This window comes from Cryptomeria japonica, chromosome 6, assembly GCF_030272615.1.
Source record: "Cryptomeria japonica chromosome 6, Sugi_1.0, whole genome shotgun sequence".
NCBI lineage: Eukaryota > Viridiplantae > Streptophyta > Pinopsida > Cupressales > Cupressaceae > Cryptomeria > Cryptomeria japonica.
Window position 1 is genome coordinate 339,293,314 of NC_081410.1, and position 17,347 is coordinate 339,310,660.

Genomic DNA, 17,347 nt, shown 5'->3' on the forward strand with positions numbered 1-17,347 from the left:
TGTCACATGACATGAAGAGCATCACCGAATAATGAAAATCTTCAATAATATGCACAACAATCAATGTAGACCACCAATACGCATAGAACATGATCTAGAAACATTCACAAGCAACATGAATTGCACCACAAAAACCGCAACATCTCGGATCATTAGAATCATCATCATCTCTCTACCAAAGCTTAAGAAAACCAACATAACTGGTTGTCAACCTAAAAGATTCGCTTGTGGATTTTGAAATCGTGAACCAATCAAACTAAGGACACACATCAATGTCCAGAATATATCCCACACATTTGTAACTAAAGATATTACAATTATGGAGCAATACAAAGCACAAACCAGAATACTAAATAACATGAACAACTAAATAACATCCTTAATACCGGCTCATAACTCGATCAAATAAATATGCGGACCTCTGAAACTTTTGTTGAATCAACTAGAGATAAGTATATCAAAACCCATTAAACCGCATCAGCTCATCTGCAACATACAGGCTAAACCAACTCATCCAATCTGACTGCAACATAGGAATACGCATAAGAATATGTTGACATCAATGACAACACACTATTCCAGCAAATGTCACAACCCTCCTTTATCACCTTTGGATTAAAATACAAACTCTATTATATTTCTTTTGGCTAAACTATTGAATGAATATTATAAGGGAATTAAAATAATAAATCACACACACATGAAAAATATACTCTTTTTTTTCTTAATTGTTTATTTAAATTTCCTCACCCAAATAATGGCACATGTTGTAGGAAGCTTCTAGAGGCTTCTCCACCACCTTGCATGTAACTCCTCCCACTAAGTCTAATCAATTTGCATGAAGGCCAAATTGGGAGAGAATCTCTATTTTTCAATTAAAAAAATTACGTAGTGGAATTTGGAGATTTTTCTTATAAAAGATGTACAAGTTTTCAAAAAAGGAGTTGGTAATTCCATAAAGATTTTATTCAAGTAAATTCTTCTTTTGTAGTCATATTTCATTTTTCAGCTAAGATTTTTGCTTTGGAGGACTTCTTTCAAGTTGAAGGATCAAGGGAGATTCATAGGGGATTCTACACCATTTTCAAGCATCCAGGTTCTTCCCATTTAATTTTTCATGCATCTCATCTTTGCTGCAAATCGGATTAGATTAAACAGATCCATTAGTTTCAAATTTTTGATAAGAAGTAGATTAATTTGTTAAGAAATTAGAAATCATTTGTTTCAAATTTTGTTGATAAGAATTAGTTTCATTTGTTCATTTAGATCCATTAGTTTCAAATTTTTTTTAACTTAGATCCATATGTTTCAAATTCTTGATAGGAATTTGTTTTAAATCTCTTATTAAGTTTTAGATTGACTCTTGCTGAAGAACTAAATCAGAACCATCTTTATTTCCTTTCTCTAGAATCATCTCTCTGGTTATTGTTTATTTGAATCTCATCCTTTAAAGAGAATTCGCTGTGATTATTTCCTCTGTGTCTGGTTTGAGATTTTATTGCGATTATTCTCCCTGTAATATTTAAATCTGTATGATTATTCTTTCTATTTCTGTGAATAAATCTCTGTGGGCAAACAACATATAAGTATATCTCTGTAAGTTTTAGATTGAAAATCAAATTAAAAAACACACTTTATGAGCTTGCATTTACCAACATATTTCATCTATCTTCATGGCTGGAAATGAATATTGTATCTGGATTGTCTATCTTTGAGAATAAATCTCTGTGGGGAAACAACATATAAGTTTATCTCTGTAGATTTTATGAGATTACACTTCGCAACATAATCATCTATCTTTCATCTTCCTAGATTGTTTATCTGTGTGAATAACTTTCTGGATTATTCACCCTGTGAATGAGTCCTTATTGTGTACCTTAGTATTTTTATCCTTTTTATCAAAAATCTACTTTCTGTACCTATTTAAATTAAACTGTAAATTAGAATTTATATATATATATAGTGATTATTCCAATGTTAACATATTAATAATACTTCCACATTATCATTATAGCGTACTACATTTATGTTTGCACTATTTCCGAAAATGTGATGTACGCATGGCGGCGATTTTGAAAACCGCAGGGTTAATGGTACCCCTCACTACCCTGCAGTCATTGTAAGTGGCTACAGGGGAGTGGAGGGGACCATGCGGCCCCCTCATTCCCTACAGGCCTGTGCATGCAAGACCACAGGGGATGATGGGACCTGTGGTCCCCACCCCCGTAATTACTACATTAAACAATTCGCCATGTTAATAATTAATCGTTTTAAATAAAATTTAAGTTATCTTTTTTTATATATAGTTTAAATTAAATTTAAGTTTATTTTTTTATTTTTTTATTTTATATAATTGTTAGTTAAATTTATTTATTTTTAAATTAGCAAAAAGATTGAAATCAAATTATTGTTTCAATTCCTTCAGGGAATTATTGGATTATTTGATCCATGATTTTGATTTACTTAAAAACAAATAAGTCTTATTATTTGAATTTGACCCAAAATTTCAAAAAGTATAAGCTAATCACTCATGTGGAATTCGTAACTCTATAATTAATTAGTCTCGGGATAGGAGAAAACATTTCTGCATTTTGTATGTAAATGACGTTACTTTTGCATTGCATTTATATTATTTCGCATTCTTTATCTTCATGCAATTACATGCAAGTTCACAATTATCATTACCATGCCAATATATGTATTAATTCGTTTAATTGTAGAATAATGATGTTTCTTTTTTTTCAAATAGTATTTAAAGTTTAAATTATGTACATCCATTTCATAATTATATTTCAAGCATGATGTTTCATAAGCTCTTAGTTTAGAAACTAAACAAAGGAAGTTGGAAAACCAAAACTAGCAGCGTTTGGTATATACGGTGCCTCTGGGTCACACTTACAGGTAATGTCGTCGTGTTGAACTACTGCACTTAATGCCTAATAAAGTTGCATTAACGACATCTGTGGCATCGTCCCTATAAATCATCAGGGAGTAATAAGGGACACTTGGAAATTAAAATCCAAGGGGTGGGTAATCCCCCTTGGATCGATAATTTAATAAGATAACTTTTAAATGATTTTCACATCCGTTGAGATAAACCATAGTAAACCCCTTTTAGAGATGGTCAAGTTAAATGATCTCATGAAATTGATTTCTTTTTTTATCTTGAAGGGATATTGGTGATTTTCAATTTGGTCAAGGGTGATGCTCATGATAAGAATTAGGATCTAGTTATTTTAGGCCACAAGCAATAGGCCATCTTGAGCCTTCGCTTAAGCGCTACCATCGTGGGTAGCAACCACAGAGAAACTGTCTGGGACATTGACCCTAGAAAGGGTTGCGTACCCACAAATTAGTTTACATCAAACCATAGAATAGAAAATAGAACTACATACTTTACGCCTTGATCCCGTGCCGAAGTGAGTATGTAGGCAGTCTTGGGACAGAGTTGTCCCTCGTACTCAGGCGTTCATGGGTGGGGTCTAGGCTTGGTTGAGTAAGAATCCTATTTGAAAGATAAGATAATTAAATTGGAAAAGAAATTCAATGCATACTCAGAAGGAATCCCATTTGGATTCGCTTGACTTTTCGAGGCTTTAAGCCAAATTCCGAGGTGGAAATCAAGCTTGTATTATTTAATTACTCCTAAGGACGGCAACCTCGGTGCACTTCTGTTAGAAGAGTGTAGTACTTAGTGAGTGGCTTAGGACCCGAATGGTCTCGATGAGTCTAAGCCTCTGGCCAGAGCATCTCCTATCCCATTTGGATAGATGCCTACCCCATATGGGTAGATGCCTATCCCGTTTGGATAGATGCCTACCCCGTATGGGTAGATGCCTATCCCATATTGGATAGATGGCACCTTATGTCCCGTATGGACAATTGCCTAACCCATATGGTTAGATGCTCATCCCGGATGGATGAATGCCTAATCCTAATGGATGGATGCCCAGAGTATGCAATTGAATAAAACATAATGATTACATTAAACAAAAAAAAAAGAATACTCAATTTTGTTGAATCAATTATGGTGGGTTATTACATGTGGTATCAGAGCAAAGGTTCAAATCTAGGCCTTGTGCTCACTTCAATTTATTCAACTAAGGGAATGTTTTACAATAGTAGAAATTAATTTTTAAAAATCCTAAATCAAAAAGAAACTAACTACATAATTTAACTTTCAAGTAAAACCTAGAATGGCAAGAGGAAGAGGAAGAGGAAGGGGTAATGGAAGACGTACTAGGAGTCAAAGGGAAGAAAACCATGAGGAAAACCACAAGGAAAACCATGAAGAAAACCATGAGGAAGATCATGAAGAGGATCGACACAACCCAGGGAATAACGGAGATAGGGTCCAAGCTATAATCGACCTTCTAGCCGAACAAAGAGATAAAATCAACTTCTTGGAACAATCACTGTAGGACCTTAGGGAAAGGCAGAATGACTATGAAAATAGAAGTGATACCAAAAATGGAAACCCTGGTAGCGATCAAGGGAATGTGATGGGTAATAGAAAGGAAAATAACATATTGGAACTCTCCAAGGACTTAAAGAAAATCACCCCTCCTAAGTTCGATGGGAGGCAGATTTGTGAAGGGGCTGAGAATTGGCTAAATGAAATGGAAAAATATTTTGAGCTAAGAGATTTTAGTGAAACAACCAAGGCTTTATGGGGTTCTTATCAACTCACAAGGGAGGCAGGCAGTTGGTGGACCAACACCAAGGAACAAAATGGGTATAGCAAGGATACGGTCACATGGGATCAATTTGTTCACCACTTCCGAGATAGGTGGCTCCCTGAATTGTTCTTTGATGAGAAAGTGACAGAATTCCATAATCTACGTCAAGGGTCCCTATCCGTTCAACAATATTGGGATAAGTTCACCAAGTTGCTTAAATATGTGCCTATGTACTAGAAAGATGAAGAAGGCCAAGCAAGGAAGTTCATTTTGGGGTTAAATACCAACATAGGGGCAGAGGTTGACATGCATGGACCCAGAAATATGAATGAAGTGCTCAAAAAGTCCCTAAGGCAAGAGAGGAAGATTCAAACACTAGCAGAGCGAAACTATAATGGGAACCACTCATTTAAAAGGAAGCAAGAATTCAATGGAAACACTAATTTCAACAAGGGCCAGAGGAATAATTCTTCTGAAAGAAGGCCATTGCCTAATCAATATCAAAGGAATGGAAATGATAATAACAGGGGCAACTATAATAGGAATGACCAGCAGAACAGGATAACTTATCCACCTAGGGCCAATGAAACAAGGAATGATCCCCCTAGAAATCAAGGTAGGAGGGGTCCTCCAGGTGGATGCTTTATGCGCGGGGAAAATTGTTTTACCAGAGAGTGCCCCAGGATGCAAGGATAGATTAGGGCCAATCAACCCCAACAAGGGCCCCAACAAAGGATTCATGTAGCGGTTAGGAACCGAAGAGGAAGATACCAGAATGTTCCCGTTGAAACTACAGGTACACTATTTGAACAACCAATATCAATTGTAATTGACACTGGATCATCTGAATGTTTCATCTCACCTGAATTAGTAAACAAATATGCATTAAAAGTTAATCAAATGGAGTCATCATGGATGGTTCAATATGGGGATAAGGCAACTAGGGAAGTAACTAAGTGTTTACCGAGGGCAAGGGTACAGTTCCCTGAGTTCGAAACAAGGGTAGATCTCTATGTGGTACCCCTAGGATTATATGATGTAATTATGGGAATGAGTTGGTTAACAGACCATCAGGCTAATGTAGATTGCTATAACAAAGTTGTTGAATGTTTGGATGATGGGGGGAAAAGGGTCAAAATCCAAGGAAAGTTTAAACCCATTAATATAGAAACCATCTCAGCAATGCAATTAAAGAAGGAAAGGAGAAAAGGAGGTCAAATCTATATGGTTGAAATTGATGAAGGAAAGGAGGAAAATACACCAACATTTGAAAATACCCCTTTCTTAAAGGAATTTAAGGATGTTTTTCTAGAATAATTACCCGGTTTACCCCCTAAGAGGAAGTTTGACTTTTCTATCGAAGTACTCCCAGGAGCTGAACCAGTATCAAGGGCACCTTACCGGATGAACACAACTGAATTAAAAGAGCTCAAAATGCAATTAGAGGAACTCTTAGCTAAGGGATTAATAAGGCCAAGTGTATCACCATGGGGAGTGCCAGTTTTATTTGTTAAGAAGAAGGATGGAACCTTAAGGTTATGCATCAACTATAGGATGTTGAATAAAGTCACAATAAAGAATAGGTATCCCTTACCTCCCATAGAGGATCTTTTTGACCAAATGAAAGGAGCAGCAATTTTCTCAAAGATAGACCTCCGGTCAGGGTACCATCAACTCAGGATTAAGGAGGAAGACATTCCGAAAATAGCTTTCAGGACTAGATATGGGCATTATGAATTCACAGTAGTTCCTTTTGGTGTAACCAACGCCCTAGCTACATTTATGAACCTAATGAATAGTGTACTCCATGACTACTTGGATAAATTTGTTTTGGTATTTCTGGATGACATATTGATTTACTCTAGAAATGAAGAGGAACATTTAGTGCACCTACAAATTGTTTTGCAAAGGTTGAGAGAACATAAGTTATATGGGAAATTGTCCAAATGTGCCTTCTTTGAGGAAAAGATTCTCTACCTTGGGCATATAATATCAAAGGAAGGAATAGCAGTCGACCCAGATAAAATAAAGGCAATAGTAGAATGGCCAATCCCTAAGAATGTTTCAGAGGTAAGAAGCTTTATGGGGCTAGCAGGTTACTATAGGAGGTTTGTGGAAGGATTCTCTAAGATAGCAAATCCCATCACCTCATTACAAAGGAAGGGAAAAAGGTTTGTGTGGACCGAGCAAAGTGATAAGGCATTTCAAATCTTGAAGGGAAAACTAACTTTAGCACCCATTCTAAAGGTACCAGATCTGAATGGACACTTCACAGTCATAACTGATGCTTCTATTGAAGGGTTAGGAGGAGTACTTGTCCAAGATGAAGGGGTAGTAGCTTACGAATCCAGGAAGCTAAAGACTCATGAAGTCAATTATGCACCCCATGACTTAGAGTTGGTAGCAATTGTGCATGCCTTACAAAAATGGAGACACTTCTTACTAGGGAAACCCTTTGAGCTAAAGTCAGATAACCAAGGACTAAAATACATCTTTACCCAACCTCACTTAAATGCCAGACAAAGAAGGTGGTTAGAGTTTCTAATTGAATATGATTTTGAAATTGAATATATTAAGGGGAAAGAAAATAGGGTAGCAGATGCCTTAAGTAGGAGGAGACACTTGATGACTATAGCAAAATTCAAAACCTCTTTCAAAAGGCAAGTAATGGATGAACAAGGGCATGACCCATGGTATGAGCAAGTCAAATTGACTTTAGAACACAACCCAACTGATCCTAAGGTTGGAGGGTATACATTAGATGAAGATGGGTTGCTCAGATACAATAACAGGATCTATATTCCTAATTCAGGGAACTTAAGGGAAGTAGTCTTGTCGGAGGCTCACAGTGCCCCTTATTCAGGGCACCCAGGAGTTAACAAACTTTATGCAGATCTAAAGAAGTTATACTTTTGGCAAGGGTTGAAGAATGATATTGTCAAGTATGTAGCTAAATGTTTGGAGTGTCAAAGAGTAAAGGAAGAACATAGACACCCACCTGGATTGTTGCAATTGCATGATGTACCTCAACACAAGTGGCAAGTTATTAGCATGGATTTTGTGCAAGGGTTACCCATGTCACCTTCTAGGCATGATGCAATAATGGTGGTAATTGACAAACTCACTAAGGTGGCACACTTTATACCAGGAAATCTGACGGATGATGCGCCTACCTTGGCTAGATGCTTTGTTAAGGAAATATTTAGGTTGCATGGAATACCAGAGAAAATCATATTAGATAGAGATGCTAGATTCACTTCAAGGTTTTGGACCACTCTTCAATCAGCTCTAGGAACTCAACTAAATTTTAGTACCGCATACCATCCTGAAACCGATGGTCAGACAGAAAGGACAAATCAGATTATGGAAGACCTGCTTCACATTACTGCATGGACCAACAGAGGAAATGGGAAGAGTACCTACCTTTGGTAGAATTTTCTTACAATAATACATATCAAACATCTTTGAGAATGGCACCTTTTGATGCTTTGTATGGTAGACCATGTCGAACACCTTTGAGTTGGGATAGTCTTGAAGATAGAGTGATTATTGGGCCAGATATGTTGAAAGAAATGGAAAGGAAAACTAAGGAAATTAGGCAAAGATTGAAGGAAGCCTCAGATAGGCAGAAAAGTTATGCAGACAAAAACAGGACACCAAGGGAGTTTGAGGTAGGAGAGAAAGTCTTCCTAAGGGTTAGGCCACACAAGAGTTCCATAAGATTTGGGAAAAAGACTAAGCTTGTACCTCGTTATGTTGGACCTTTTGAAATATTGGGAAGGATTAATCCAGTTGCATACCGGTTGGCCTTACCTCCCCAATTGAGCCAAATCCATGATGTCTTCCATGTATCTCTTCTTAAAAAGTATGTACCTGATGAGAAACACATTTTGAATTGGGATGCTTTACAAGTCCAAGAAATGGGAGGAATAACGATAGAGCCATTTAGAATCTTGGAGAGGCGCCAGTGCCAGTTGCACAACAAAGAGGTTGATCAGTGCAAAGTGCAATGGGGCCAATATGATGAAAAGAATGCCACGTGGGAAGACACTAAGGAGATGCAGCAGTTGTTTCCTTTTTTGTTTTAAACATGAACTATAAACTCTTTTGAATGCATTTAATAAGTGCATCGGGATGATGCACAAATTAAGGGGGGGAGGATGTCACAACCCTCCTTTATCACCTTTGGATTAAAATACAAACTCTATTATATTTCTTTTGGCTAAACTATTGAATGAATATTAGAAGGGCATAAAAATAATAAATCACACACACACATGGAAAATATACTTTTTTTTTCTTAATTGTTTATTTAAATTTCCTCACCCAAATAATGGAACATGTTGTAGGAAGCTTCTAGAGGCTTCTCCACCACCTTGCATGTAACTCCTCCCACTAAGTCTAATCAATTTGCATGAAGGCCAAATTGGGAGAGAATCTCTATTTTTCAATTAAAAAAATTAGGTAGTGGAATTTGGAGATTTTTCTTATAAAAGATGTACAAGTTTTCAAAAAAAGGAGTTGGTAATTCCATAAATATTTTCTTCAAGTAAATTTTTCTTTTGTAGTCATATTTCATTTTTCAGCTAAGATTTTTGCTTTGGAGGATTTCTTTCAAGTTGAAGGATCAAGGGAGATTCATAGGGGATTCTATACCATTTTCAATCATCCAGGTTCTTCCCATTTAATTTTTCATGCATCTCATCTTTGCTGCAAATTAGATTAGATTAATTAGATCCATTAGTTTCAAATTTTTGATAAGAAGTAGATTAATTTGTTAAGAAATTAGAAACCATTTGTTTCAAATTTTGTTGATAAGAATTAGTTTCATTTGTTCATTTAGATCCATTAGTTTCAAATTTTTTTTAACTTAGATCCATATATTTCAAATTCTTGATAGGAATTTGTTTAAAATCTCTTATTAAGTTTTAGATTGATTCTTGCTGAAGAACTAAATCAGAACCATCTTTATTTCCTTTCTCTAGAATCATCTCTCTGGTTACTGTTTATCTGAATCTCATCCTTTAAAGAGATTTCGCTGTGATTATTTCCTCTGTGTCTGGTTTGAGATTTTACTGTGATTATTCTCCCTGTAATATTTAAATCTGTATGATTATTCTTTCTATTTTTGTGAATAAATCTATATGGGGAAACAACATATAAGTATATCTCTGTAAGTTTTAGATTGAAAATCAGATTAAAAAACACACTTTATGAGCTTGCATTTACCAACATATTTCATCTATCTTCATGGTTGGAAACGAATATTGTATCTGGATTGTCTATCTCTGAGAATAAATCTCTATGGGGAAACAACATATAAGTTTATCTTTGTAGATTTTATGAGATTACACGTCCCAGCATAATCATCTATCTTTCATCTTCCTGGATTGTTTATCTGTGTGAATAACTTTCTGGATTATTCACCCTGTGAATGAGTCCTTATTGTGTACCTTAGTATTTTTATCCTTTTTATCAAAAATCTACTTTCTGTACCTATTTAAATTAAACTGTAAATTATAATTTATATATACACACACACACACACACACACACACATATATATATATAGTGATTATTCCAATGTTAACATATTAATACTAATGCCACATTATCATTATAGCGTACTGCATTTATGTTTGCATGATTTCCAAAAACGTGATGTACGCAGGGCGGCGATTTTGAAAATCACGGGGTTAATGGTACCCCCCACTACCTTGCGGTCACCGTAAGTGGCCGCAGGGGAGTGGAGGGGACCACGCGGCCCCCTCATTCCCTACGGGCCTGCGCATGTAGGACCGCAGGGGATGATGGGACCCGTGGTCCCCACCCCCCTAATTACTACATTAAACAATTCGCCATGTTAATAATTAATCATTTTAAATAAAATTTAAGTTATCTTTTTTAATATATAGTTTAAATTAAATTTAAGTTTATTTTTTTATTTTTTTATTTTATATAATTGTTAGTTAAATTTTTTTTTTTTTAAAATAGCAAAAAGATTGAAATCAAATTATTGTTTCAATTCCTTTAGGGAATTATTGGGTTATTTGATCCATGATTTTGATTTACTTAAAAACAAATAAGTCTTATTATTTGAATTTGACCCAAAATTTCAAAAAGTATAAGCTAATCACTCATGTGGAATTCATAACTCTATAATTAATTAGTCTCGGGATAGGAGAAAACATTTCTGCATTTTGTATGTAAATGACGTTACTTTTGCATTGCATTTATATTATTTTGCATTCTTTATCTTCATGCAATTACATGCAAGTTCACAATTATCATTACCATGCCAATACATGTATTAATTCGTTTAATTGTAGAATAATGTTGTTTCTTTTTTTTCAAATAGTATTTAAAGTTTAAATTATGTACATCCATTTCATAATTATATTTCAAGCATGATGTTTCATAAGCTCTTAGTTTAGAAACTAAACAAAGGAAGTTGGAAAACCAAAACTAGCAGCGTTTGGTATATACGGTGCCTCTGGGTCACACTTATGGGTAATGTCGTCATGTTGAACTACTGCACTTAATGCCTAATAAAGTTGCATTAACGACATCTGTGGCATCGTCCCTATAAATCGTCGGGGAGTAATAAGGGACACTTGGAAATTAAAATCCAAGGGGTGGGTAATCCCCCTTGGATCGATAATTTAATAAGATAACTTTTAAATGATTTTCACATCCGTTGAGATAAACCATAGTAAACCCCTTTTAGAGATGGTCAAGTTAAATGATCTCATGAAATTGATTTCTTTTTTTATCTTGAAGGGATATTGGTGATTTTCAATTTGGTCAAGGGTGATGCTCATGATAAGAATTAGGATCTAGTTATTTTAGGCCACAAGCAATAGGCCATCTTGAGCCTTCGCTTAAGCGCTACCATCGTTGGTAGCAACCGTAGAGAAACTGTCTGGGACATTGACCCTAGAAAGGGTTGCATACCCACAAATTAGTTTACATCAAACCATAGAATAGAAAATAGAACTACATACTTTACACCTTGATCCCGTGCCAAAGTGGGTATGTAGGCAGTCTTGGGACGGAGTTGTCCCTCGTACTCAGGCATTCGTGGGTGGGGTCTAGGCTTGGTTGAGTAAGAACCCTATTTGAAAGATAAGATAATTAAATTGGAAAAGAAATTCAATGCATACTCGGAAGGAATCCCATATGGATTCGATTGACTTCCCGAGGCTTTGAGCCAAATTTTGAGGCGGAAATCAAGCTTGTATTATTTAATTACTCCTAAGGACGGCGACCTCGGTGCACTTCTATTAGAAGAGTGTAGTACTTAGTGAGTGGCTTAGGACCCGAATGGTCCCGATGAGTCTAAGCCTCTGGCCAGAGCATCTCCTATCCCGTTTGGATAGATGCCTACCCTGTATGGGTAGATGCCTATCCCGTTTGGATAGATGCCTACCCCGTATGGGTAGATGCCTATCCCGTATTGGATAGATAGCACCTTATGTCCCATATGGACAATTGCCTAACCCGTATGGTTAGATGCTCATTCCAGATGGATGAATGCCTAATCCTAATGGATGGATGCCTAGAGTATGCAATTGAATAAAACATAATGATTACATTAAACAAAAAAAAAAGAATACTCAATTTTGTTGAATCAATTATGGTGGGTTATTACAACAAACTTCTCAACAACATCCAATGAGAGTATAGTTCCATATATTCCTCAATAGAATGGTTTTGTATAATACAGGAATAGTTCCTTGAAGGAGATGAAATTTTTTATGATACACCCCAACACATGACATGACTAGTTTGAAATTTTGAGGAAAATCATAGATTTTCATATCAAACCTATAGTAAAGCTACTGAAAGGAACTATCAGCATATAAAATTTCTATATAATATCCCATGTATCTAATTAATAAATATCAATACAAATTTTAGGAGTCTTAGATTGAGCTACAAGTTCTATCCTAGCATTAACATGTGTAGAGGAAGAATTTTCCCTCCATTTCTCATTGAAATTTTTTACATTTATCTTATCTCATTTATTTTGTGTATATTATTCATTATATGCATATTCCCTTAGATTTGTTAAAGATTATGCAATATACAAGTTGACCATATTAGTTGCATCACATTTAGTTGGCCTAATATGTAGATGCAATCAATTCTAATGGATGGGACTACATATACGATCTACTATAAGGTTTGCAAGGCATAATGAAATGGAATAGTCATTTTATAAGGTGATGGATAGATTATATCTAGGTAATAGTTTCTATGTTGGAGTCAGTTAATGCACCAACTGATGCAAGTGGGCTAATAAGACCACACATATATGTAGCATTCACAAAAGTGGCATAAAATAAAGATGCAAAGGTGAATGATACATAATTCTATCTCTAACTATGTATATTAAATTATAAACATATACATATAGTGACATCATGAAATATCAAAATATAATCAACTATGCTAGCCCCACCTGATTGGTTAAATAAATTTAACCCATGTTTAAGGAATTTGGTCAGTACCAAATTGATATGGCAAAGAGGATGCACTTTGAACTCTAGTATTCAATTTAATAATTGTACAATATTATCTCATCCATTTAAAAATTCACACCCCTCCAAAATTTGAGTTTTTTGCCATCTTCCTTGGTATGATTTTCAATTCTACATCAATTGAATAGAATCAATGCAGAATAAGAAAGCAATGATTGCATGATATCAAATTAAAACACAAAACAACAAAATTATAATTTCATCTTTAAAACAAAAAAAAAATAGTTGATACCATCAAATTCAATATAAAAACATGTAATTTGGTCGTTCTACATCAACAAAACAAGAAGAGGTGGTATAATTGTAATACAATGATTGGAATTTTATCAAAATTATAAAAAAGGTGTGTTTTTTTTAGGGAATGCATAGAATGCAAGGTAAAAAAAGCATGCAGGTCTAAATCCATGGGATCCACATTTTTTTTACCATTTTTAGAATTGTGCTTCGTCAAAAACTTATGTATGTTATGATGTGAGTGTGTTGTAATGCACTCGTGTTTATACCCACCTTAGGTATTGCCAATCCTTAGGGTTAGATTTACATTGGGCATCCAACCCAAAGTTCGGCTTACATGTCAATGTCCAAAGGTATTTTCATTACAATTTGTAAGAAAATATCTAAATCTTGAGTGTGCTCTCCATCGATTTTAAGCATTTTTTTATGTTAAGCTAATAATATTACAATAATGTCAAACTCTCTCTTACCTTTTGAACCATGTAGTTTTCTCTAAATTTATAATATGTTAAGGTTTAAATATTTAATTGTTTTGGTAAAATCTTTCTTGTTTTTAGAAATTTATCTATAGTAATTTTTGTTTCATTTTGTATCCATTCATCCAAATTTGGAACAGAGTAAATTTTTAAATTCTCAAAATTTATTCTACATATATTAAAAAATAAAATTTGGTTAGTTTCTTTGTTCTCTCTAACCGATATTGTCAATGATTCTGTTGAGTTGCTTCTACTAGTAATGATTTTGTTATTGCTTCCATTAGTAATATTGTTACCCTTAATACTATTGTTGCTACTAGTAATGTTTTTTGGAAACTTGAGTTGTGTTGTGTTGTCATTGATGTCAACCTATCTTGTATTGTCATTGATGTCAACCCGTCTTAAGTTGTTATAGATGTTGAAGTGGGGATGATGTAGTGGAAATTCTAATTTGCAGGAAAGCCTATTTATGTGCTATGGCACTATTGAATTATCTAGTATAGATGATGATGTATTTCTAGAAGGATGGTACCATATAAGTCTCAATATGAAGGAAATAATATTTAATATCTCAGTGGATGAATGTCTTGTATTCCTCTGACATGTGAAGATTATAAGTTATGGTTCTACATAGATGTCTATTCTCTATGTACATTACTCTATTTTTTTTGCATGTCCTCTTCTACTTAGTTGGCAGAGTTGGTTATTGTTGCTTCTGATAGTAAGGTTGTCTATCAGTGTAGCTTTAAAGTATACTTGGAAGCTTCTAAAAATGTGGATTCAGGTTCTACATTTTGGAGGATTTGTTCATGTGATCTATGTAGTGTTCCATTTTAATTTCCAGGTGGCAACTTGATTGGCAAGTGAAGTTAAGATGTTCTAAGTTCTAGGTGTCAAGTATTATGGTCTCCAACTGACTATGATGTTATATTCTACTTGGATCATAATTTTCACTTGGATATGCACTGATGCTTGAGTTTGGATGTTGATATGGGTCTCACTATGGTGTGTATAGATCTGCATTGAGTTTCATGAATTGGAGGATGTTCTTAGGCTGACTGGTTACCATGCTTCATTGTTTATCTACATATTTCATTTGATCTTGACCTTGGAGGATGTGCTAGTGTGTGTGGTTTGTTGGAATCATTTGGAAATGTTGTATTGTAATGTTTTTGGGTCCTCCCTATCTCCTGAAGTGGATCTCATTTGATATTTTATGTCCAAGTGGCCAAATTTATACGATTAAATGTATATTCCATCTGTGGTTGGCCTAGTTAAGGGTTTGATGATAATTATATATAAAGGATTGAGGATATATTAGTGAGTGTGTGGAATGGGTGTGAATTTATTTGTTGAAGGTGTGAAAGACCTACAAGAAGGTCTAGTATTGAAGATGTGTGAAAGAGCGTTGTGAAGAGATTTAATGATGATATTTTTAGCGTGACAAAGTTTAAAGATAGTGTTTTTGAAGCAGAAGAGTTTGATATGATACCGATCACTTGACATAGTGGTTCAAGTCCAACTTCATGATCAGAAGATCTTGTTCATTCCAATTCAGTTATTTATTTATTCGTCAAAAAGATAGTGAGTCTCTTGGAAACTTTCTATATCTTTCCTTGAAATAGTGAGTTTCAGTCTTGCAAGTTATTTGTATCTTGCCCAAAGGTTGTGTGCCTTAGTTATGCAAGTCATCTTAGGAGAAGGGTGTTGTGGAGGAAAACATTGTAATAGATTATATTTATATTATGTTTGATTCTTACCATGGTTTATCCCTGATCAGGTTTTCCACATAAATCTAGTGCTCATGTGTTTGTTTTTGGGTATGTGCAGGATCATGGTGGGCCAAACAGGCTCTTAAGTGGCAATGAAAATCAGAAAACAAAGTTAGGAAACTTGATGTAAAATTTTGAATAAGTTATCAACATTATTTCTAAAATATGTAAGAATAGAATCTGTAGGAAATTGAATGTAGTTTCTAAGATACTAGTTTGTTTTTCGAAAAAAATAAATCTATTTGACAAAAAATTAAAATTTTAATGTAGTAGTACGAAAATTTTTGGAAAAAAGATAAGAAGCAGGTGTGTGTCTGACCACCCTTATCATAGTCAAATCATAATAATTTTTTTATAATATTTTAGCTATAAGTAGAAGACTCATGTCTGGATGTGACACATTTTTATTTTTTTTTTCTTTGAAATAAATAATTAATTATGATTTTTTTATTGTAGCTTTTTAAAAATATAAAAAACTCGTATGTCTGACCACCATAACTTGGTCAAAACTTTATGAAATTCAATTTTTCTTTTTTTAATCCTATAGTATATGCAACATAGAATGTGACGCATGTTTCAGATTCAAAAAATGTGATACCATTTGAAAGTTAAAGATATTTTTCAATCAGCCTATCATCAGAATTTTAGTCAGAATATCGCCACCTTTTGGCCCCTCATGATCCTGCACATATCCTTTATATTAAGGTAAACGGGTTTTACAGGGACCCAAAACCCAAAAATCTTACAAAAATATTGGAAATAAGCATTATAATCTGAAACTAGTAGCAAAAGGAAAACAAAATTGGGCCAAGCCCACAAAACAGTCTACAAAAGACCAATGATTTAGATCAACACACACAAAGACCTACAGATAAGAATGCACCAAATCTACATTCTTCTTAATCACTTTCCTGTTGATATCCTCCAACTCGTCCATGATAAATTTGGAGCTTCCTTGCTCATGGTTCTTTATCCTAGTACGGGTACACAGACCATTCGTAGTTCAGAATCGAGGCATCTGACCACCTACACCCTTCACATTCTTCTTCTTCTTAGAGTTTGAAGGTGTCACACTGGCAGTGGGATCAACCCTATAATCCACAATCATGTTGTTGACCCTCAACAAACCTTCTGAACTATTATTCATCATGACCTTACTGATCTCAACTAGATTATTCAGTTTGCCTTTGATTTCTGCAACACTCACCTCTAAATTCCATATCCTACTTTCATGATTCGATTTTAGCTTGTCCACATCCGTGCTCACTTTCTAGGTCAATTGGAGGATTTTTTTCAATTTATTTGTTCCCAGATTGTCCATAAAAGTATCAACAATACCCTTAATACCCTCTTTAAGGACTTCGATCTCCATACCCATTTTCTGAAGGCACTCTATCTGACTATTGACTGCAAGGGAAATACAATCATCCAGGTTAGGGTCAACTACAACCCTCCCCTGTTTCCTAGGATAAACATTAATGGGGATTTCAATTATAATCTCCTTTTCATTATCAATGTTGTCCCCCCCTTTCTATATTTGGGCTTCTTAGGTCTGGGAGAGACAAAGTCAATAGGCTTAGTCCCTAATTTTTTATATTGACTAGCGTCCCACTAAGGGTGCTTATTGTGTGTGCTACTACTTG